This window comes from Podarcis vaucheri (assembly GCF_965113315.1).
Source record: "Podarcis vaucheri genome assembly, chromosome: 8".
Taxonomy (NCBI): domain Eukaryota; kingdom Metazoa; phylum Chordata; class Lepidosauria; order Squamata; family Lacertidae; genus Podarcis; species Podarcis vaucheri.
Window position 1 is genome coordinate 54,116,720 of NC_138766.1, and position 23,239 is coordinate 54,139,958.

The 23,239-nt window shown below is 42.6% G+C and overlaps 1 protein-coding gene across 4 annotated transcripts in view; it reads left to right on the top strand.

Moving 5' to 3' along the window:
- Positions 1-14,574: 14,574 nt before the first annotated feature.
- Positions 14,575-23,239, top strand: part of SNTG1 (syntrophin gamma 1) — a 229,955-nt gene continuing 221,290 nt past the window's right edge. For 2 of the 4 annotated variants that reach the window (XR_014222181.1, XM_082233855.1), the window contains exon 1: positions 17,094-18,225. The gene's annotated coding sequence lies outside the window, so the exon portion shown is untranslated. The other 2 variants (XM_082233854.1, XM_082233853.1) reach the window with 2 other exon arrangements.

Genomic DNA, 23,239 nt, shown 5'->3' on the forward strand with positions numbered 1-23,239 from the left:
TTCTTGATTACAGGACGGTGACCTTATAAGGCAGAGCATAGAGCTGTTTCATAGTAACATGATTTTTTTTTTAGCACTAATAAATTTGAGGGCCATCCACTTATTATCTGAATCTATGCAGTCCATTTCTATGATGCATACATTTCTGCAGTAAGAGGACATGAATCAACTGAGGATAATAGAAGAACATTTTCAAAAATTTCAGACACAAGGAATGTTGATTTTGATTTTCATAAGTGAGAAGAATAAAGGGACCACCATTCATCAGAACTAACAGGTCCCATTTCAGCAGATTCTCCACCCCCTTGTAGGGTCACTTTAGGGTTCTCCCCAAAAGTTGTATTCTGGGTTGCTGCCCTTAGACATTATCTTCATCGTGGGTTGTGACCCTTCTGCGCCATTGCCTCATTGCCCCTGACTGCATAGGAGGGATTTGAGGCTTCTCATCCTCTTGTGCAGTTGCTAAACCCAATATTATATTCAAGGGCATTAAGAACCTAAACATGTGCAGTTTATAGCTCAGTAGATTAGAGTGTGGTGCTGATAACGCTGAGGTTGCAGGTTTGATCCCTGTATGGGACAGCTATGTATTCCTGCATTGCAGGGGGTTGGGCTAGATGGTCCTCAGTCCCTTCCAACTCTATGATTGTTTTAGGAATAGTTGTGATCCCTATACATGTCTATCTCATTGCCCCCAGTCTTGCAGAAACTTTTGCTTTTTTACTTTTTGTAAGTAAGTAAGTATTTCCTTAACACCTTTCACTGCCCTGCCACTCCTCTCTAGTTCCTCATCCATCTCCTCTCCTAAGCATTGATGGGTCTTAAGCACAAGATGAAAATTAATGTTGCAAAATGAAAATCAGCACAGTCCAGTATTCAGAGCTGAATCATAGAAGCATAGAATCATAGAGTTGGAAGAGACCACAAGGGCCATCGAGTCCAACCCCCTGCCAAGCAGGAAACACCATCAGAACACTCCTGACATATGGTTGTCAAGCCTCTGCTTAAAGACCTCCAAAGTAGGAGACTCCACCACACTCCTTGGCAGCAAATTCCACTGTCGAACAGCTCTTACTGTCAGGAAGTTCTTCCGAATGTTTAGGTGGAATCTTCTTTCTTGTAGTTTAGATCCATTGCTCCGTGTCCGCTTCTCTGGAGCAGCAGAAAACAACCTTTCTCCCTCCTCTATGTGACATCCTTTTATATATTTGAACATGGCTATCATATCACCCCTTAACTTCCTCTTCTCCAGGCTAAACATGCCCAGCTCCCTTAGCCGTTCCTCATAAGGCATCGTTTCCAGGCCTTTGACCATTTGGGTTGCCCTCCTCTGGACACGTTCCAGTTTGTCAGTGTCCTTCTTGAACTGTGGCGCCCAGAACTGGACACAGTACTCCAGGTGAGGTCTGACCAGAGCAGAATACAGTGGCACTATTACTTCCCTTGATCTAGATGCTATACTCCTATTGATGCAGCCCAGAATTGCATTAGCTTTTTTAGCTGCAGCGTCACACTGTTGGCTCATGTCAAGTTTGTGGTCAACCAAGACTCCTAGATCCTTTTCACATGTACTGCTCTCAAGCCAGGTGTCACCCATCTTGTATTTGTGCCTCTCATTTTTTTTGCCCAAGTGCAATACTTTACATTTCTCCCTGTTAAAGTTCATCTTGTTTGTTTTGGCCCAGTTCTCTAATCTGTCAATGTTATTTTGAAGTGTGATCCTGTCCTCTGGGGTGTTAGCCACCCCTCCCAGTTTGGTGTCATCTGCAAATTTGAATCACATGTGCTATGCACACTCCTTCAAAACTGAAATTTTAATTACTTATAAGAGACATTTTAGTATCATCATAAAAGGTATACTATCAATCTACTTTGCCAAAGGTTAAAATTAATTCATATTTATTTAAGGACTGCAAGTGTAGCTTGGACCTCTATTCTGTACAATATAGGCCTACCAGCTACCGAAGAAAGTAAATGCATGCAAAAGAGAATTAATGGATTGACTTCTGCTAATTTATACCATATTTACAGCAGCTCAAATATATTATGTACTAAATTAATGTAGGGATGTGGAACATGTGGCCCTCCAGATGTTTAAAGAATACAAGGTTCATTATTTTTGGCCATTGGTCATGATATCTGGGGCAGATGGAAGTTGGAGTCCAACAATAGGTACGTCATTACTAAATTAATGTATTACTCTTAGTGACAGCAGAGCTACCTAACTACTGCTGTGAGACACTCTCTCCTTATATACCACTGCAAGGCTTCACTGTTTATACTGGCATCAGTGCCTAGAGTGTTAATCTGGGGTGGGGATGATTTCAACTTGCTATACCTTGGGAGGGGAGTAATATGCCAAACCTGGATTCCAAAGTGGAACCACCTGTTTGATCTGGATGGATCATGATCTGAATTGGATCATGGATCCATGTTGAATCTGCCGCCCTGCAGCCTTTTTACAAGGCTGTAGGGCTTCCTGTGTTCTGGTAAAAACTATTTCTTGCCTTTTAAAAAAAAAAAGTTCAGAAACAGGTCATCATAGCTTGGAGCAACCAGTGCAAGGGGACTGTTCGCTACCAATTCAGTATTTCACAACGGAAGAGGCAGAACTTGATGATGCTGTCACTCTCAGAGGAACATTGTAAAGGTGGGGAAAGTTTCTCGCTATCACCCCAACCTAGTTTTTATATGGGGGGCAACTATGTTTCTCATATAATTCCCCCTGAGACCATCAGAATGTCATCAATCCCCACCACAACCTGCCACTGCTTCCTCCCCCAGTGGCAGGAAGGATCTAGCACAGTGTTTCTGGAACCGTGTGTCAGTGTGTGTATTATTATTTCCTTTTGATAGACCCACAAGAAGTGAAAGGATTGGGATCTCCCACCCAGTCTACTGTACATAATAGTTTTTCTCAGCTTGTGTGAAATGGTCTGGAAGTGACTTAGATCACCCACGCAAAGTGAGAGGATCTGCAGGGGAGATAATTTCTCAAACTGACAAGGTCTCCTGGGAAGAGAGGAAACTGCAGCACTTACTTACTTCCCAGTCCCCTGCAGAAATTGAGAAGAAGTGCAAATTGCTTTTTCCATCTATCAGTTCTCCTGAGCACCTAAACTTCAGGCTGCTCATCTCAGGAATTCAGATTAAAGCATAAGTGTTGAGCTCCACCATTTTAGTGATGAACAGTGCAATCCTGTATGTGTCTGCTCAATACCATGTGTCACTGAATTAAATGGGGCTCATCCCTACCTGAGTGAATATGGGACTGCGGCTATTTGCTATCAAGAAAAGAGAAAACATCATAATTTCAATTAGATTCTGAATAATTACTAGCAGCACAATCCTAACTATGTCTACTCAGAAGTAATCCCTGTTGAATTTAGTTCACAGGTCAGTGGAGTTAGGTTTTCAACTGGGGTCGTGTACAGACTTTTAAAAAGTTTTGTTTTGTTGGCATGTAATGCAGTCTGTTCTTATAGGGCTTTTAAAGATAATTTGCAAAGAGCACATAAAATTAACCAATAATTGAACATTATTATGAAATTGACTAAAGATCAAATGGAGTACTTCAAATAGTTCATGCTCATACTTTCCCCCCAGAATAAAGGTGTTAATAAAAATAAGAATGGGTTAATGTTAGACTGTCTTATGATAATAAAATACTAATGTAGTATTAACTGAGTAAAGTGCTGGGTTGTAACTTTAAGCAAACTACTGTATAAATTATATTAGGGTTTAGCTTGTATTAGTGTCATTTGTTCCTAGGAAATACTGCATCATAGTTGGGCTTCAGTTCTGTTGCTAAGTAAATACTCTAATATAAAAAAGAAGAAAAAACCCTATTCAGCATATGCTTAAATTCAATGCATTAATTCTCATTCATTGCATTATCGATTACACCCCTGATTCAGTATCTCACCTGATTATAGGAATGTGGACTTGTTAATTTCTATTAACAAAATTTATATACCACTTACAAGAACCCAATGCCTATAAGCAGTCTAGACTATTCATTCAAATATATTACATGTTTGTTTCATAACTAGTTTAAAATTGAACCAAATGGGGTCTATGTGACTCAATTTTCATATATTGGAAATGAACATTAGAACTGTACACATTATTACAAGTGTGATTAGTACTGTTGTTGTTTAGTCATATAGTTGTGTCCGACTCTTCGTGACCCCATGGACCAGAGCACGCCAGGCACTTCTGTCTTCCACTGCCTCCCGCAGTTTGGTCAGACTCATGTTTGTAGCTTCGAAGACACTGTCCAGCCATCTCGTCCTCTGTCGTCCCCTTCTCCTTGTGCCCTCCATCTTTCCCAACATCAGGGTCTTTCCCAGGGAGTCTTCTCTTCTCATGAGGTGGCCAAAGTATTGGAGCCTCAGCTTCACGATCTGTCCTTCCAGTGAGCACTCAGGGCTGATTTCCTTAAGAATAGATAGGTTTGATCTTCTTGCAGTCCATGGGACTCTCAAGAGTCTCCTCCAGCACCATAATTCAAAAGCATCAATTCTTCGGCGATCGGCCTTCTTTATGGTCCAGCTCTCACTTCCATACATCACTACTGGGAAAACCATAGCTTTTACTATACGGAGCTTTGTTGTCAAGGTGATGTCTCTACTTTTTAAGATGCTGTCTAGGTTGGTCATTGCTTTCCTCCCAAGAAGCAGGTGTCTCTTAATTTCGTGGCTGCTGTCACCATCTGCAGTGATCATGGAGCCCAAGAAAGTAAAATCTCTCACTGCCTCCATTTCTTCTCCTTCTATTTGCCAGGAGGTGATGGGACCAGTGGCCATGATCTTCGTTTTTTTGATGTTGAGCTTCAGACCATATTTTGCGCTCTCCTCTTTCACCCTCATTAAAAGGTTCTTTAATTCCTCCTCACTTTCTGCCATCAAGGTTGTGTCATCTGCATATCTGAGGTTCTTGATATTTCTTCCAGCAATCTTAATTCCGGCTAGGGATTCATCCAGCCCAGCCTTTCGCATGATGAATTCTGCATATAAGTTAAATAACCAGGGAGACAATATACAGCCTTGCCGTACTCCTTTCCCAGTTTTGAGCCAATCAGTTGTTCCATATCCAGTTCTAACTGTAGCTTCTTGTCCCACATAGAGGTTTCTCAGGAGACAGATGAGGTGATCAGGCACTCCCATTTCTTTAAGAACTTGCCATAGTTTGCTGTGGTCGACACAGTCAAAGGCTTTTGCATAGTCAATGAAGCAGAAGTAGATGTCTTTCTGGAACTCTCTAGCTTTCTCCATAATCCAGCGCATGTTTGCAATTTGGTCTCTGGTTCCTCTGCCTCTTCTAAATCCAGCTTGCTCTTCTGGGAGTTCTCGGTCCACATACTGCTTGAGTCTTCCTTGTAGAATTTTAAGCATAACCTTGCTAGCGTGTGAAATGAGTGCAATTGTGCGGTAGTTGGAGCAATCTTTGGCACCACCCTTCTTTGGGATTGGGATGTAGACTGATCTTCTCCAATCCTCTGGCCACTGCTGAGTTTTCCAAACTTGCTGGCATATTGAGTGTAGCACCTTAACAGCATCATCTTTTAAAATTTTAAATAGTTCAGCTGGAATAACATCATTTCCACTGGCCTTGTTATTTGCAGTGCTTTCTAAGGCCCATTTGACTTCACTCTCCAGGATGTCTGGCTCAAGGTCAGCAACCCCACTACCTGGGGTGTACGAGACATCCATATCTTTCTGGTATAATTCCTCTGTGTATTCTTGCCACCTCTTCTTGATGTCTTCTGCTTCTGTTAGGTCCTTACCACTTTTGTCCTTTATTATGACAGTCTTTGAACGAAATGTTCCTTTCATATCTCCAATTTTCTTGAACAGATCTCTGGTTCTTCCCATTCTGTTGTTTTCCTCTATTTCTTTGCATTGCGCGTTTAAGAAGGCCTTCTTATCTCTCCTTGCTATTTTTTTGGAAATCTGCATTCAATTTCCTGTATCTTTCTCTATGTCCCTCGCATTTTGCTTGCCTTCTCTCCCCCACTATTTGTAAGGCCTCATTGGACAGCCACTTTGATTTCTTGCATTTCCTTTTCATTGGGATGGTTTTTGTTGCTGCCTCCTGTATAATGTTGCGAGCCTCCATCCATAGTTCTTCAGGCACTCTGTCCAGCAAATCTAAATCCTTAAACCTGTTCCTCACTTCCACTGTGTATTCATAAGGGATTTGATTTAGATTGTATCTTACCGGCCCAGTGGCTTTTCCTACTTTCTTCAGTTTAAGCTTGAATTTTGCTATAAGAAGCTGATGATCTGAGCCACAGTCAGCTCCAGGTCTTGTTTTTGCTGACTGTATTGAGCTTCTCCATCTTTGGCTGCAAAGAATATAATCAATTTGATTTCGATGCTGCCCATCTGGTGATGTCCACGTGTAGAGTCATCTCTTGTGTTGTTGGAAAAGCGTGTTTGTGATGACCAGCTTGTTCTCTTGACAGAACTCTATTAGCCTTTGCCCTGCTTCATTTTGCTCTCCAAGGCCAAACTTGCCAGTTGTTCCTTTTATCTCTTGATTCCCTACTTTAGCATTCCAATCCCCTATAATGAGAAGAACATCCTTCTTTGGTGTCACTTCTATAAGGTGTTGTAAGTCTTCATAGAATTGGTCAATTTCAGTTTCTTCAGCACCAGTAGTTGGTGCATAAACTTGGATTACTGTTATGTTAAAAGGTCTGCCTTGGATTCGTATCGCCATCATTCTATCATTTTTGAGATTTCATCCCAGTACTGCTTTTGCCACTCTTTTGTTGACTATGAGGGCCACTCCATTTCTTTTGCGGGTTTCTTGCTTACAGTAGTAGATATGATGGTCATCCGAACTGAATTCGCACATTCCCGTCCATTTTAGTTCACTGATGCCCAGGATGTCAATATTTATTCTTGCCATCTCATTTTTGACCACATCCAACTTACCCAGGTTCATGGTTCTTACATTCCAGGTTCCTATGCAATATTTTTCTTTACAGCATTGGACTTTCCTTTCACTTCCAGGCATATCCGCAACTGAACGTCCTTTCGGCTTTAGCCCAGCCGCTTCATCAGCTCTGGATCTACTTGAACTTGTCCTCCGCTCTTCCCCAGTAGCATGTTGGACGCCTTCCGACCTGAGGGGCTCATCTTCCAGCGTCATAACTTTTATATGCCTGTTGTCTTTGTCCATGGAGTTTTCTTGGCAGGGATACTGGAGTGGCTTGCCAGTTCCTCCTCCAGGTGGATCACTTTTGATCAAAACTCTCCACTATGACCTGTTCATCTTGGGTGCCCTGCTCGGCATAGTTCATAGCTTCTCTGAGTTTTTCAAGCCCCTTCGCCATGGCAAGGCAGTGATCCATGAAGGGGGTGATCAGTATAATATATATTATATTAGCAATTTTATTTCAATGCTTTCCCCAATGAACTTGAGCATGGAATTTGCCCTTTTCACAGCTGCCACACTGCCAGCATTTTTAGTGCGCTATCTACCATGACCCCAAGATCTCTTTCCTATCAGTCACCACCAGTTCAGACCTAATTTGGGTAAATGTGATGTTAGGGTTTTTCAACTCAATGTGCAGAAATTAACTTACATTTATTGAATTCTGTTTGGCATTTTAATGCTTTTCCACCCAGTTTGGATATTTTCCTTTAAAACTTGCAATTCATTTTTATTTTTACCACCCTAAACAATTGGCCGTCATTGGTAAACATGGACATCTCAGTGCTCCTGTCTAACTTCAGTTAAAGTACCAGGTTCCAATACTAATCTTTTGGGAACCCCACTTCTTACATCCTCCCACTGAGAGAATTCTCCATTTATTCCTCCTATCTGTCTCCTTTTCTTCAACTATTTTCTGATCCACAGGTGGATCTGTCTTCTCATACCATGATAGCCAAGTTAGGAGTCTTTGGTGATATGCTTTATCAAAAGCAGCTTAAAAGTCTAAGGTTACATGTCAAGTGAATCATACCTAACCACGTTTAGTGACACTCTCAAAGTTGGGCAGGACATAGCTTTGCAGAAGCTAAGTTAGTTCTTCTTCAGCAACACTTAATAATGCTTTCCACCAAATTCTTCTAGGCATAACTTACCTCGTAAAAGCCTCCTGGGTATGCATACTCAGAAGTAAATCCTACTGAGTTCAATGTGATTTACACCCAGGTAAATCTGGATAGGACTGCAGCTTCAGGAAGGATAAGATTTATTTGGGAAATTGGGTGATTAAAACAGGAAGATGACACAGTTGAAGAAAGTACTTTTCATAGATTTTAAGAATCTCTGTTACCCAATACTTCCATAGGATGTATTCACAGAGCTCATAATTTATAGTGTGTTTATGGTGGGATTTAGTCTCAAAGTAAAGATGAAGTAATTACACTCCTTTCTTAAAGAGTGCAATAAATGATCTCTGAGAGTTAGGAGACTACACATAAACCTAAGGGGCCAGGGGATGTCACAGAAATATTATGTGCTTATCAAATTCATAAAATATCTTTGAACTTTTTAAAAGATCCACAAGGTTATCTTTTCATTGAGAGAAAAGAAGCTGATAATGAAATCAATTAGGGATATCACTGATGTTGAAAATAATTGAAGAAAAATATTACTGATAATGTTTTTATTTTATAGTAGTATCTCTGGAGTGTGAATGTTCTCCCTCTCTATTTTTTTGCTACTTTATGACAAGAATTCATTTAATTTAGAAGGACAGATATAGCAGATAATTCTTTTTCTGAAACTAGTTAGTTGCCTTAGTTGTATCTTTATAAAAAGTATCTTCATGGATTAAAGTTTGCATTAATCAAAAGGATAGAACTTTTTTATGTATGCAACAACAGCAGCAAGAATACTGATCGCAAAGTATTGGAAGACACAAGATTTACCCACCTTGGAGGAATGGCAGATGAAAGTGATTGACTATATGACATTGGCGGAGATGACGAGCAGAATTCGTGACCAGGGAAAGGAGACTGCGGAAGAAGACTGGAAGAAATTTAAGATTTATCTTAAGGACTATTATAAACTCGATGAAGTTTAGAATGTCGAGATTTTATAGAGAGAAAGGGTTGCAGTAATATAAGATTAGATTAAGAAAGGACTATGATGAATTAGGATGGGAGAAAATATTTATAAGTTGCTATAAAATTCGGACATGAGGATGCAGAAAGGGGAGGTATGGGGAAGTCCGAGGAAAGAAGTTTATGAAAGGACATTATGAAATTATATTTGTTTGTTTGTCTGTGTTATTTATGTTTGTTTGTTATAAAAACTTTTGTAAAACCAATAAAAATTTTATATATATAAAAAAAAAAAGTTTGCATTAATCACATGCAATCCAATTAGGAAACTCAATAAGGAAATATAGATATAAAAGACATATTCTGCAGCTGATTGCTTGTTACCAGGAAAAAATTGCCCAGTTAAATGCTTGACATTCTTTTTTTTTTTAGCATATCACAAGCATTTTTTTAATCTGTTCATATGATAATCATCTTATACAGTCTTAATAGTAGTGGTCTAAGCATGGTAATCTTTTATACTAATGAAAATGGGGGACACCACTGAATCCTGAAGCAATATTTCTAAGAACCCATTCAGCAAACTCTTCCCATTTTGGTGCCACTCATAATATATGGATGTAATCTCAGTCAAGTTAGTAATGATCTGCTTCTTTCCATATGCTAAAACTGATGGGCAATTAACATGTAATTCATGTTACATTTTATCAATTAATATGGAATCTTAAATATTTGTTGCTGTACTGTTGTACTGTTTTATTGTTGTTAGCCGCCCTGAGCCCGGCTTCAGCTGGGGAGGGCGGATATAAATAAAATTTATTATTATTATTCTTATTCTTATTATTATTATTATTATTATTATTCTGAAGGTTTTTTTCAATATTCACTCTGTTAGAAGTATCCCTATATTTTATCTTTCCTAAAGAAAACAAAACTAACAGAAAACAATATTATATTAACTTGCTGTTCCAAACCTTGGGCTAGATTGCAAGCAAGATATATATCATCCAAGCGTGTGGCATCTGGACAAAAGTGATAAAATGTAATTGTGCACTGTTTTCAGAACTGAAGAAAACACTTCAACACAGTGGCATTTCTCTAGAAGCAATGGCCAACCAGTAACTTTGCCTGCAGTTAGAACTAATTAACCAGAACAAGCTAATATAACTGAGTGTAGACAACAATGTAGTTTTTTATTTGCTTGATTGAATTAAGCTTACTTACTGCAGTTGTTTATGACAGAATAACTTCTTTGTTCCATATAAATGTTGCCACCTTTACATGTCCACAAGTAAGAAACAGGAAATCTCATAATGGAAGAGGGGAGAAAAATAAAATAAAATTTGCTATTTTGTCCTAACGTAGCTAGTTCTTTAATGCCCACTTTAATTTAGTTCTTTATATTCCAAATTCAAAACTTCACTTAATGTTTGCTCTAATAGGCCATTGACAGCTGGTTTCTTGCCTATGTTGCTATGGTAGGGTTAGAAGGAATGAAAACACAATCAAATACAACTCTAAATCTCAGTGTAGGATTGGCTACATAAAGCAAAACACAAAGTGGAGTGTTCCAAGATGCCTATAATTACTTGAGAGGTTTAAGTTGGAACCTGCATATAAATGCTCAGTTGTTTACAGTCCTGTTAGTCTACCAGCATCCTGGGAAAGGGGGACTATGTATATAGTGTATTGGTGGATTGTGATAACAAATGCCATAAAAAGGATGGACTGCAATAGAAAGCTTTAGTTTTGAAGAACAGCAGAAGCAACTTCATCTGATGCTTATTTGATCAACCTCTAAGTAGCAGTCTCCAGAGACTGTAGTTAGAAAAAGAAACAGTGGCGGCTGAAACCAAGTAATTTCAGGGCAACACAATCCTGGACACATTAACAAACATATTTTAGATCAATTTAAAGCAAAGTGGTAAATACTAATGTTGTTGCTATGCAAAATGACCAAGTCCACTCACTCGGGACGTAGAAGGTATGTTAATATATGCTCTACTCTAAACAATATTCTTTAGATTATTCAGTGCTTGGCACATAATGTTCCTAACACATTGCAATTCAGTGCTCCATAAAGCAGCATATGAGCAAATCAGCTGGTCCATATGCACCTGTGTGGTGGAATCTGAAAGACTTATAAAATCAAATTCCTCATAGCCCCTGTGGATCTCTGAAGTTCTCCTGTTGCTTCCCTCAGGTGATGAAATAAATTGCAATATTTCCTTCTATATTTGACAAGTAATTTAATTAATGAGAAATTTAGGCTCTAGTTAATTAATATAGTAGTAATAATAATAATGGGGACGCGGGTGGCGCTGTGGGCTAAAGCCTCAGCGCCTAGGGCTTGCCGATCGAAAGGTCGGCGGTTCGAATCCCCGCGGCGGGGTGCGCTCCCGCTGCTCGGTCCCAGCGCCTGCCAACCTAGCAGTTCGAAAGCACCCCCGGGGGCAAGTAGATAAATAGGTACCGCTTACCAGCGGGAAGGTAAACGGCGTTCCGTGTGCGGCTCTGGCTCGCCAGAGCAGCGTTGTCACGCTGGCCACGTGACCCGGAAGTGTCTCCGGACAGCGCTGGCCCCCGGCCTCTAGATGTGAGATGGGCGCACAAACCCCAGAGTCTGTCAAGACTGGCCCGTTTGGGCAGGGGTACCTTTACCTTTACATAATAATAATAATAATAATAATAATAATAATAATAATAGGATTACTCCAGCCACACTGGGCAGCTTCCAACAAAATACAGATGGAAAAGAAGATACAAAACTAATAAAAAGTTTACACATCTAATAAAACATTTACATGGTTTGCAGTTTGTTTGAAAGTGTGGATTGGAACTGGATACAGGGTTTGCATGAGTTATATTCATTGTTTCTTTTGTATACTTTATTCTGAAGAAAAATTGCTCTTTTGAATGCTACAAAATTAACAGTCTTGGCCAGTTTGTTATTAATGACAACTTCTTCATACAGCTCATTGCAGCTCTAGAGAAATCACAAGGTGGAACAGCACCCACCTCACTGTGTATTGGTAGGGAGAATTCTCATGGCATTCAAATTCAACTTTTACTCCTCTGGCAACCTGTTGGGTGGGTGGGGCAGAGGTGATGGCAGCAGAAAAGGGGGTGGCCCTACCCACTAGTGGCTTCAAGCTTCCCCACCTGAGGCACATGCCCTCAACAGATTACTCCCAAGGGAATGTGGCCCTTGAGAGAATGAAGTTCTCACCACACATACATTACTATTTTTAACTAATTTTGTTTATTCAATCTTACAGATTTGTTTTTCGTATTGTTTTAATTTTGTTATAGTTTAATTACTTTTTAGCTATTATATTTGATGTGTTTTCAGCTTTCCATGTTTTATCTATGTTTGTTTGAGCTGCCTTGAGTTCCAGTTCTGGGGGAAAGGTGGGATGATGGTGGTGGTGGTGGTGGTGGTGGTGGTGGTGGTGAAGAAGAAGATAAGTCACCTTTGTCCACAAAAAAGTGATGCCCAGAAGCACAACTTTAATTACAATATTTTGGTCCTGTGGAATTAAATTAATTGATACAGCTTCCAAAGCCACACTTTAGGATCTGAACAGCAAAATATAAAGCAACCAGGCCTGACAATTCAAATGATTAAATGTTTTTTGTTGGGAGCACTGGAAGGAGAGATTTATCTGGAGGCTTTCATACACATATCACTGTTAGCATCAATCACATCCATGAAAGAGAGGAAACGAAATAATCTCTACTTTCAGATCTAAAGAAATAAAGTACAAATGCTTTCAAGCAGACATAAAACCTATCATTGCAAAGTGTTTGTGTCTTTATCCACTTAACACTGTCATAAAATTCTAGATATAATTATCCATCCTATTGAATTTGAATGAAGTTGCTTGATGCACAGCCTAATTCTGTGTATGTATCAGAAGTCACATCCCATGACTTCAGTGGGATTTACCCCCATGTAACTGTGCATAGGATTTAAGTATTGATTCCTTTTGGTTGCTTGCTATGTATTAATTATTAATATTGCACATATTAAATTCATAACAATAATCCTTTCTGTGCTATTCAGTAATGCAGAGCTATAAAATTTATATCTGAAACATGGCCTCTGCAATCCTATGGTTCCAGAGACCATAGGAAGGCCTGGTACTCTCTCACAGGATGAAAAGAGAGCTCTGACTTGCTCATTTCCCACCACTGTAGAAACCTCTGCAGCCTTTGTCCTACTGACATTGGAGCTCTAACATCAGTGATGCAAAATGGGAGTATACAGCAGGCAGGCTGAGGGTACAGATGCAAAGCATGCAATACCCAGACACAAGGAAGAAAAGTACACTAGCCCCAACACTGCCCCGAGTTAGAGGGAAAACACAGAAGCCCTGGAGCTCAAACTACACCTAACCAGAGAGAGCACTACACTGATGAGAGGGAAATTGTTAACAAACTAACAAAGGAACCTGGAAGAGGATTGAGGTACATAAGAGTGCTGCTCAACCCTGACTTCCACCCTGCTGCTGAGAGCCCCATGGGATGTTGAATGAAGTGATTCAGCATTTAAGACTGTCACCCTAAATGAATTCAGTGGGACTTAAGAGAAAAAGAAGCACAGGGATATACAGTAAAATGTTTATTCTTCATATTAGTAGGCTCTATGACTAGTTTGTAGAAAATCGATTTCTTTCTGGTAGAGACATTTTTGTATTTTTTATGGCACAATTGTGCAAAATAAATAAGATACCAAACATACCAAATAAGAGTGCAAAGGAGTACTTTGTGAGTGCCATCAGACTTTGTCACATTCATTATAATGTTCCCTGTGCTGCTACCTATTTTATACATAAGCTCACCCGGCGTTCTCAAATATGCTAAGGAACAGACAGTATATTATTTTACCAGATGAGTAGGTAGATGAAAATGGAGGTAGAAAATATGCTTTTTGTTGAGCTGTGGGATTTTCAGCATCTATGAACCTGCATGAAATCATAAAAGCAATCTGACAATCTTTGGCCTCTCGGATTACTGAAATAATGTATGTGAAGTGATGTGAGCACTTACAAATGCTAATGTCATCAGGCATTTCATCTGATGACTGGGTGGTAGAAGGCCTGTGCTCACCTTTACTTCCCCCACCCGCCCTTTAGTGTCTCTTGTGTCTTGAGAAAAAAGTAGTGAGAGAAAGCACAAGTTTCAAGTTAACAAGCCCAAGTCTGCATGGGACTAACACAGTGAGGAAGAACCTTTGGACCTCCAAATGTTGCTGACCTAAAACTCCTATCATCCATGGTTGCCGGGGATGATGGGAGTTGCAATTCAGCAACTTCTGAAGGGCCAAAAGTTCCCCGCACCTGGACTAACATCTGGCTGCTCTCTGGCAGCCATTACTATTGGTTTGACTGATTTTCTGCAAGCATAGGCTGCCTTCTGGGGTGGCCTCTTTCCGTGAGGTTGTTTCTTCTCAGACCTGCTGTGGGTTCAGCAGGTGAGCAGGACTCAGAACATCTGAGGACTGTGGGAGAGAATTTGCACCTCCCTAGTAGTTCTTGTATTGGAAGCCACCTCAGGACATTCCAAAGTTGGCTCAGGGAAACCCCAAACTTTGCAGAAGTACAAAAAAATGTTGTTGGGAGGCGCATGAATGCAGTTTAAGGAAGGCTCAGCATGCTCAGTGGCTAAATAATGCTGACTGTTAGAAGAAAACAAGAAGGGAAACAGCATGGAGTATCCTGGAAACGGGCACAGCTGGGACAGTGAACAGGAGCACTCCACACTGCAAGGTCCCCCTTGACATGGTGTGTGCATGACTTTCTCACAGTATTTTGGCAAACGTAGAACAAGGTGGACCTTGCGGTTTCCCAGTAAATACACGGACAAATACGGTATGTTTCTTGTAGTTCAGTGCTTTATCAGCCCTTTCAAAATGGCCAGCCAGCTTAGTATCCACTGGCCAGACTCGCTCCTTCTTCTGCCCAAAGGGTTCAGAGCATCCCTTCATTCACTTAGGAGAAAGCTCCTCAAGAGAGAAACCAAAGAGGATTCCTCACTCCATTGTCTCCACGCCTTAAAAAAGAAAACTAACCAAACAAGTATAAGAGAGATGGAAGAGCCATCTCGACCTTCCTTTTGTTTTGTTTTTTAAGAAACGGCAACCAGTCTGAAGGTAGAACTCCTCGCACTGGGAGGGAGAGAGAACATGCTGCAAGAAGGACGCCGGAGGCGCCTCAAGATGCTGCCTCTGTCTTCACCTACTTAGCGAGCCGCCGCCGCCGCCGCCGCGATCATTCTCCTCGCGGGGGGAATTAAGAGCTCGTCGCCTCCCCCAAGCAGGGCGCCATCATCTGCCCAGCTCTTTCCGTGGGTGCCTAAGGAAGCCGACCCCCTCTCCTTAATTCCTTTCCCGCCTCACAGCCCTTGAAAGGGGCATGTTATTAGCACCTCATGGAATAAGGAGCCCTTCCAACTTATGTACACATGTGTCTGTTTCGGCGTCTGAGTGTTCCTGCAGCAGCTTCTTAGCAAAGGCCAACGGCGGGAAAGAGCCTGAGAGACGAGGCGCGAGGGAACGTCTGCTATTGGCTCCAATCCTGCAGTTTATCTATGCAGGTGGATTCTTTCCTAACCAGCTGCCTTTTAATTGGAAAACACTAAACGCGCAGGTGAAGGAGGAACAGGGAGAGAGAGAACCTCCGTCCCTCGCCCTCCTTCCCTATATGTAATGACCAGGGCGGAGATGCGGGGAGACTCGGGAAGCAGGCGGCCGCGTGACACGGAACAGCAACAGCCAATCAGAGAAAAGGAGCTCGTCTTCCTGCCCCGCCCGCCCCTGAGCCTGAATGTGCCTCTCCGCTTGCGTAGGTATATCTTCCCTTTTCTTCGGCGCAAGTACTGTAGAACGTTTTTTATGGCCAGAGTTATGGTGGCGGTGTTCTTGACGAATTATCCAGGCTGTTTCTCTGTTCTCTCCTTTTTTAGTGTGATACAGAAACCAGAACAAAAACAGATCCAGCAAACCCACCCGCTCACCACGACGGGTTGGCTTGTTAAGCAGCTTGGCTTGTCAGGTGCGTCGCGATCTTAGCTCTCGCCGTGGAGTAGAAGTAAAACGCAGCAGAATCGGATTCGGGGTTGGGGGGGCGGAGGGATGGGAGAGTCTCCGCCTTTGGGACGCTCTAAGGCTGTATTTTTCGGAGTCAGAGGAGTCGCCGTTTTCTTTCTCCGTTTAGGGAAATATAAGGAGTCGAGAGTGGGTTGCAGCAAAAAGCTGTGCAAACAAAACGCCTTCCCATTCTAAAGGGCGATGGATGGAGCCGAGCACCACCCAGTAACGCAGCTTTGAGCAGCAAGCTTTTTTCCCTTTTTCTTTAAAAAGAAAATCACCACCGTGATTGCAGTGCTTAAATCTTATGGCGTCTTGAGGATCCCTTTTTTATGTGATGGTTTTTGATCACAAGTCGCCTACTGTGAAACACTCTGATTTAAAACTCCCACCAGGCACCTGCTTGCTTTTGGCGTCTGAAATGAATTTATGCTAGAGTGTCTCTCAAACCTTTCTGCAGGTCGAGACACTTAACCCGGTACCTTTGGCCTCAACCCAAATGTTCAGAGGTTGGCCCGTTGGGAGACTAGTGAAGGAAAAGGCACTCAAACACATGCTCAAGCAGCACTCCGCGGCTGGGTTTGGGGACTGAAAGGGGGCGGCTTGTTATTTCGGTGATTTCTAGTACTATATGTGCTCCGACTTTGACCCACTTCTCCCTCCCTTGCTTACACTTATTTGGGGATCAAGCACCATGAAATAAATGAGGCTAGCTGACTTCCAAGTAAGCTGCACGTTAATTCAGTTTAGCCCTGAGAAGCGGGGATGAGCAGCCACCCGGAGACCCAGTTCCTTATGCATGTAAAACACCTATTAAACTCAGCTTCACGCTTCTGGCTGTTGGCTATTCCGACTCTCCTCCCCGTCCCCCCCCCTCCCGGTGGAAGCAACGACATGTGACCCCCCCTTTTCCTCCTCTTTCAGCCCCCGCAGAAAACAAAAGCTGGTCGCCCCCTGACGAGGAATGGGGGGGGGAGGGATCGTAACTTTGTGCAACACGTGCTCGTTGCAACAGTGGCGCGGAACTCCTGGACTTGCTTGGGGCGGAATGCCCAGCCGTCTCTTCCTTGTAGTTCAGATCCCGACGAATCCTTTTTCTTTCTCCTCTTCTAGTTTAGCGATTCTCATCTTCCCTCCCCGCTGGACAGCTGGATACCATCAAGCAGGATCGACGCCCCCACATTTGGGGCAGCAGCGAGAGGAATCCATGGCCGTCGAAGAGATTCTGGAATGATGGCAAACCTCCTGCAGGAAGAGGGCGGCGGACCTTCATTTGCCCCCGCAAATTAATTTCCAATTCAGGGAAGCCTCTGCCTTCCGATGGATGGCGCCCCCTTTGCTAACCGGCCGCGCGCTTGAAAACTTCCTTCCCGGTGTCCCGCCGCCGCCTCCTCCTCCTCCTCCTCTCTCTTTTCCCCAGTAGGGGTCGGTTGGGAAAGGGCCGGCGCTTCCCGGGTCGTCCTTCGGAGCGCCTGCTCCACCTGCAGAGGCTGAGGCATTTCTAAGCCACACGCTGGCGAGCGCCCAGGTTGCCGTCCCCGAGAACGAGCCAGGAAGGGCGCCAGGAGGGAGATCGGCGGAGCTGCCCGGCGCTTGGCTTACAGGTCGGCACCCGCAGGCATGGACAGCGCCTCCAGCCTGCACCCCCAGCGCCAGGAAGCGCCGCCGCCGCCGCCGCTGCTGTTGGAGACACTAGACCGGCTCTCGCCTCGCTGCTGCTGCTGCTGAAAGGGCGATCGCGGCTGCTGCTGCTACCTCTTGGCTCGCCCCCGCCTCCCTTCCCTTTCGGATGGACGCCGCGAAGTAGCTGCTCTGCCGTGCTCCGCTCTCTCCCCCCGCAGATGCAAGCAGGGATCGCAGATTCCCTTCCCTCTCCAGTCTGGAGCTCTCCACAGAGACTTCCACAGAGCCGAGCGCTTGGAAACCTCCGGAGTGCAAGTTGCGACTCTTAAGCAATGGGCGCCGCGGTCGGAAGTCAGCGGGCTAGCGCCTTGCCACGGCGGCGCTTCTCTTAACTGCGTGGATTGGGAATATTGGGGAAACAAGTTTCCAGAGGCGATTCGGGGAGTTGAAAGTCCGGCGTTCCAGTGAGAGCCAGCATGTCAGCAAGTAAGTGGTGGTGGTTTTTTTTGTTTTTTTTTTTTTGGGGGGGGGTTGATGCTCGCCAGGAAAAGGCTGCCTCTGGTGTGGCATTTTTTAAATAAAAAAATATTAAGATGATAATGCCGCTGTTACTCTCTCTTGGGACCTGGAAGGGGGAAGAGGGCACAGTCCCTGTACTAAATACAGTTCTACATTTTGGATGGGTGTTCCTAGTGTGCTTTCATTTGCAAGAAGCTCTGTTGCAGTACACCATCTGTCCAGCTCTGAAAAGCACTGGAGATGCTTCTGTTTCAGTGCTGACATACCTTTGAGACCCGGTGCGGGGTCCGTGAGCACAACAGAGGTAACAGCGCAAATATGCCTGCCTGCCGTTTTGCCATTAGTTCTCCAGGTAAATGCCAAGTCTTTTGTAAAGCAAAAGGCACATTCGTCCAGCAGTTCTTACATTTCAGCTGTGCCTCTGTTGATTTGTCTTGGATACATAGACTGTGTTGTTGTTGGTGGTGCTCATCTCAAATATCTTTTTATATGCAGCCCATGTGCTGTGTGTGTGGTCTGTTTCTTGCCTCTGGAGCTACTTACCCTTGTGAGGGTCACTGTGGAGATGTGTGTGTGTTTTTGAAACATATTCTAAGGCCTATGGAGCTGTAATCATTATTATCTTGAAACTCATCAGCTGTGGCAAGCCTGTCACATTGAAAACACTGAGATCTCCACTTCTCTCTCTCAGCACAATTAGTGAATGGAGCCAGCCGGCTATTCTCTCTTCCTTGAGACTGCAAACTGCAATCTTTTCCACATTGCCCTTGCTTTTTGCATTCTGCTTTACCCTCAAAGATTTGCAGAGTAAGAGCCATTAAACAGATTTATAGGCAATTGTGGGCATTTGTCTGCTAGCTTGATCTGTTCCAAGTGAGCACATTAAGATCAGCATGTGCAGCTATCAAAGGTGCATGTGGGGGGAGGCGTGGAGGCAGAGAAGGTTTGACTTGCATAAATGAACTTTGCCACATATTATGGTAAGGAGTGGGATTGCATGCAATGATATCTTGATGTATGTTGCGGAAAACTAAACTAAAATGAAATTGGCAGGTTTGTATCTGGGATGCTGCCCAGTAGTTTAATTTTTTTTAAAAACAAAACAAAACCCAACCAACCAACCATAATGCTTCCTTGTTTGATGCACTTTATTCTGGCCCGTGCTTCCAACTTTGGGTATTTTGTGACAGCCATTATTAGTAGATACAATTAAATGTATTTTCAGCATATTGTAGCATGATATTTTAGCTGTACATCCTAGAGAACATGGATTGTCATAAGCTCTTTGGGGTAGGGATCAATGTGCACTTTCCTTATGTTGCTCTGTATAGTGCTGTATCTGCTGATCTTGTTGGAATAAAGAGAATAATTATTTAAATCAGTTCATAGCAAAAGGCGGAATATATAATCCATCTTTTAAAAAGGTATTGTACCTGGCTGTCACCAGGTGAGGAAATAGGTCCTGTATGTTAGCTGTCTAAATGCACTTCCAGAACTGCATCAGCAAGGTTCATATTTCTCAGTCATAAGAACCTGAAGTGTTTTTAGATTGTTGGGATGATAATTTCTACCTGCTGTGATGATGACTGCGTACACACTACAGGCATACCTCATTTTATTGTGATTCACTTTCTTGTGCTTCACAAATACTGCTGCTTATGAGGCTATATGGGTGCAGCTGTAGGGAGTCTGGCTGCTTCCAGGGGAAGGAAGCCCCCCCCTTTCTGGCGATGGGAGTGGAGTTGCCTAGTGCTGGATCTGGGTTCCCCCTTCTCCCCCCTGCTGTCCGGGGAGCATGGCTGAATAGACTTCAGTACAGTGTACATATAACTTTTATATTCACTGAGAAATGTTTTGTGTGTAACTTGCTTTATTGTGGTGGTCTGGAAAAGAACCCGCAATACGTAAGAGGTATGCCTGTGCACCTTTAGCACTGCCTCCTAAAAAAAGAAAAGAAAAAGGAATTTTGGGCACTGTAGTTTAGAGAGCTACAATTCCCAGCAAACCATAGCAAACAGAAGCCCAGAATTGTTTGAGAAAACAATGTGCTTCAAAGGTAAAGCATTTACACACCCTACCTGCCTGCCTGGTCTTAATGTTAATTAGAGGGAGAAGACTTGATTGGCAATGCAGTCTGCCTCTGAACTATACATGTGGACTTATTGTAGTAGTTCCCCATGCAGTGGCAGAGAGGCAGTCTTTCACTAAATTGCCTGTACAATACTGTGTACAGAACGCTAAACCTTGCCTGAAGGCTGGGATTTATTTAGAGTGCATTAGAGTGGTCCCCTATTACAAGCAGAAATGACTTAACAGTAGCTGATGAGATAAGCAGATGATTTTTGGGAAACCAGGGGTCCTCGACCAAATCCAGACACCAAATGCATGTTTTCTTTCCTGCCCTCATATAATTCTGCGGTTTAGCCTAATACTGTCATGAGAACTAATGGACTTAATATGTGCCTTGCTCAAGTGGAGGATGGGAGGGGGTCCTGCAATCTGGTGACTGGTCAGCACAGTGTAGTGATTCTGGCTAGACAAACTAATGAGATGTTAATAGAATCATAAAATCATAGAGTTGGAAAGAAACCCCGAGGAGCCTCTGTTTTACTAAATTACTTCAGCTATGAAAAAAAAGCCAAGAAAGGCATGTTGGAACATAATATTTCCCCCCCCCCTCTTCAAAACCCACATTCTGGCAATACTTTCATTAGGACCACTCAAAGTTTCACAGAATAGTGACCAAGTTTTGGAGTTCACCAGAACTCTTTAGCAGGCTGGATGTTAAACAAGGGTGCGAGATGGAGGAGGAGGAACAACGTCCTCCTTTTTGTGTAACATCTAGTGGCTAACCTGATAAAGCAATCTGGAGAAATAAGTTTATTCTCTCACTTTTTCAGCTTAAATAGTTAGATGAGTGATTCTGTTTTTGGGGTCAAAGTAGTTTTTCACATACTTTATTAAATAAGTTATTTTGTCCCACTAAAGTGCTAAGCAGAAGTAAAGGTCAATTTGTGAACAGGAAAAAACCCCCAGTAGCAACCAGAACTGTGTTGTAGTTACTTAGAAATTGATGAAGGAACCATATTACCCCCTTTCACATGTGCCTCTTAGTGTCTTCTCATATCTGCTATTCATATGCAGGCAGGCACTAATTCAAATTATTTAATTCTGGCTACTATTTTACTACTGTAAAATGTGAAGAGGTAACTTGTAATCCTAACCGTGTCTACTTGGTTAAATTCAGTAGTAAGTCCTATTGAATTTATCACAAAGAAAGCATGTTTGGATCAGCCCTAGATTTCAAAACAGCTATGTTTTATAAGAGAAACAAAGTTGGAAGATAGGATAGCTCTGACTTCAGCCGGGGAATGGATATGCATTGGTGTATGCCCTTTCAAAGTCCTCCTTTCTTTCCCCTGCATATCTACTCAGAAGTAAAGGCCCGTTGAGTTAAGTGGGGCTGATTCCCAAGTAAGTATGCATATTGGATCCTCAGTCTTATTTGGCTTGTATAATTTGTTAGAATTAATGCCATTGTATTGATAATTTTGCTGTAGATGTCCCAAAAATTCTGCTGACTTCCATTAGAGCATATTTCTGACTCTTAAGACTACAACTATATTCAATACATATCCAGGGATATTAAAAAGCTGTTTAAAAGAGAAGAGCTAAGGCTTTCTTAGGTGCACTCCAAAGCATGGAAATTGCAAGTTAAGCTGTCCATACACAATGTAGGCAGTAAACCTATTCTACAGTCCTGCATATTGTGCTTGCTTACAATTTAGTCCTCTGCACCCACACTTCCCTGCAGTCTTTCACCTTCATCCTCTGCAAATAGAAGAACACTGAAGCTGAGGGCAATCGCCACCAGGTTTTACACTGACCTGCTTTAAGTCAGTAAGAGAATGGAGGAGGTGAATCTTGCATATATGGGAGATGGGAAAACATGTTTATTGCTGACAGACTGTCAAAATTAACATGGATGCAGTTCTCATACTTTTCGATGCATGAGTAAACCTGTAAGCCTAATTCTTCAAATGATTTTTATATTTGAATTTTCTGGAGGCCACCAAGATGGAAGAAGTACCTCATATTGATGTCCCTCAGAGCTTGCATTAAATGCTGAAAGATATGAGCTTCCCTCTCATCAGCTGAATCCCTTATTGACCCCAGTGCTTTTTGGATCACTTCTATAATCTTATATTTTGCTAGAATGTCTGTACCTGCTACATTTTGTACAGAAAGGTGACTTGCAAGGAACATCTAGAGTATGTATGGGCAGGGGAATCAGCAACTGGAAAATTTTCAAATTGTCATAAGGATTTCTTCCCCCTATGCAAAAATGGGAGATGTGGAAGGGGGTTGGGGGTGGGATAGACTAATTGAAATACTTCTTGAAGTAGTGTGTTAGAATATTCCAGCCAATGACACCACTGCAACTCCCAGATCCTGGCTTCCAAGATGGTTATGATAACATTGCTCCCACATTTGTCTGTATTACTAGGCAACCACACTCTTAGGACTTGATGGCCTTGTAAGAATCTTCTTCCCTCTGAGGGCTATATTCCCTCATGGACAGCCTTATGGAGTATGCCTGCCAGTGGTGGGTGGGTCCAGAGACAAAGTGTGTGGAGCAACAGATGGTGACCCTTTCCTCTATATATTGGATACATTCCAACCAGAGACTAATTAGAGGGTTCTCCACCCTTCATTCTGGTAAAGAAGAGGCATTTTCATAGCTCAGGAGCCTGTTCCAGCCACGTAATAGCACCCAAAGGCAGTGCAGAGCAGGGTGATGGATGGGAGAGCCACAGGAACAAGCTAGAGAGGTCAGGCCTGCTCCCGACCTCTGTTTTAATGAGAAGACATTTAGGCAAGCCTTGGGCTTATGCACCTACCTTCCTTCCTCTGTTCCAGTTATGAGGAAGGGATTGGAAATGTTTTTAACTAACTCACACTAAGTATGAGCAAGCATATA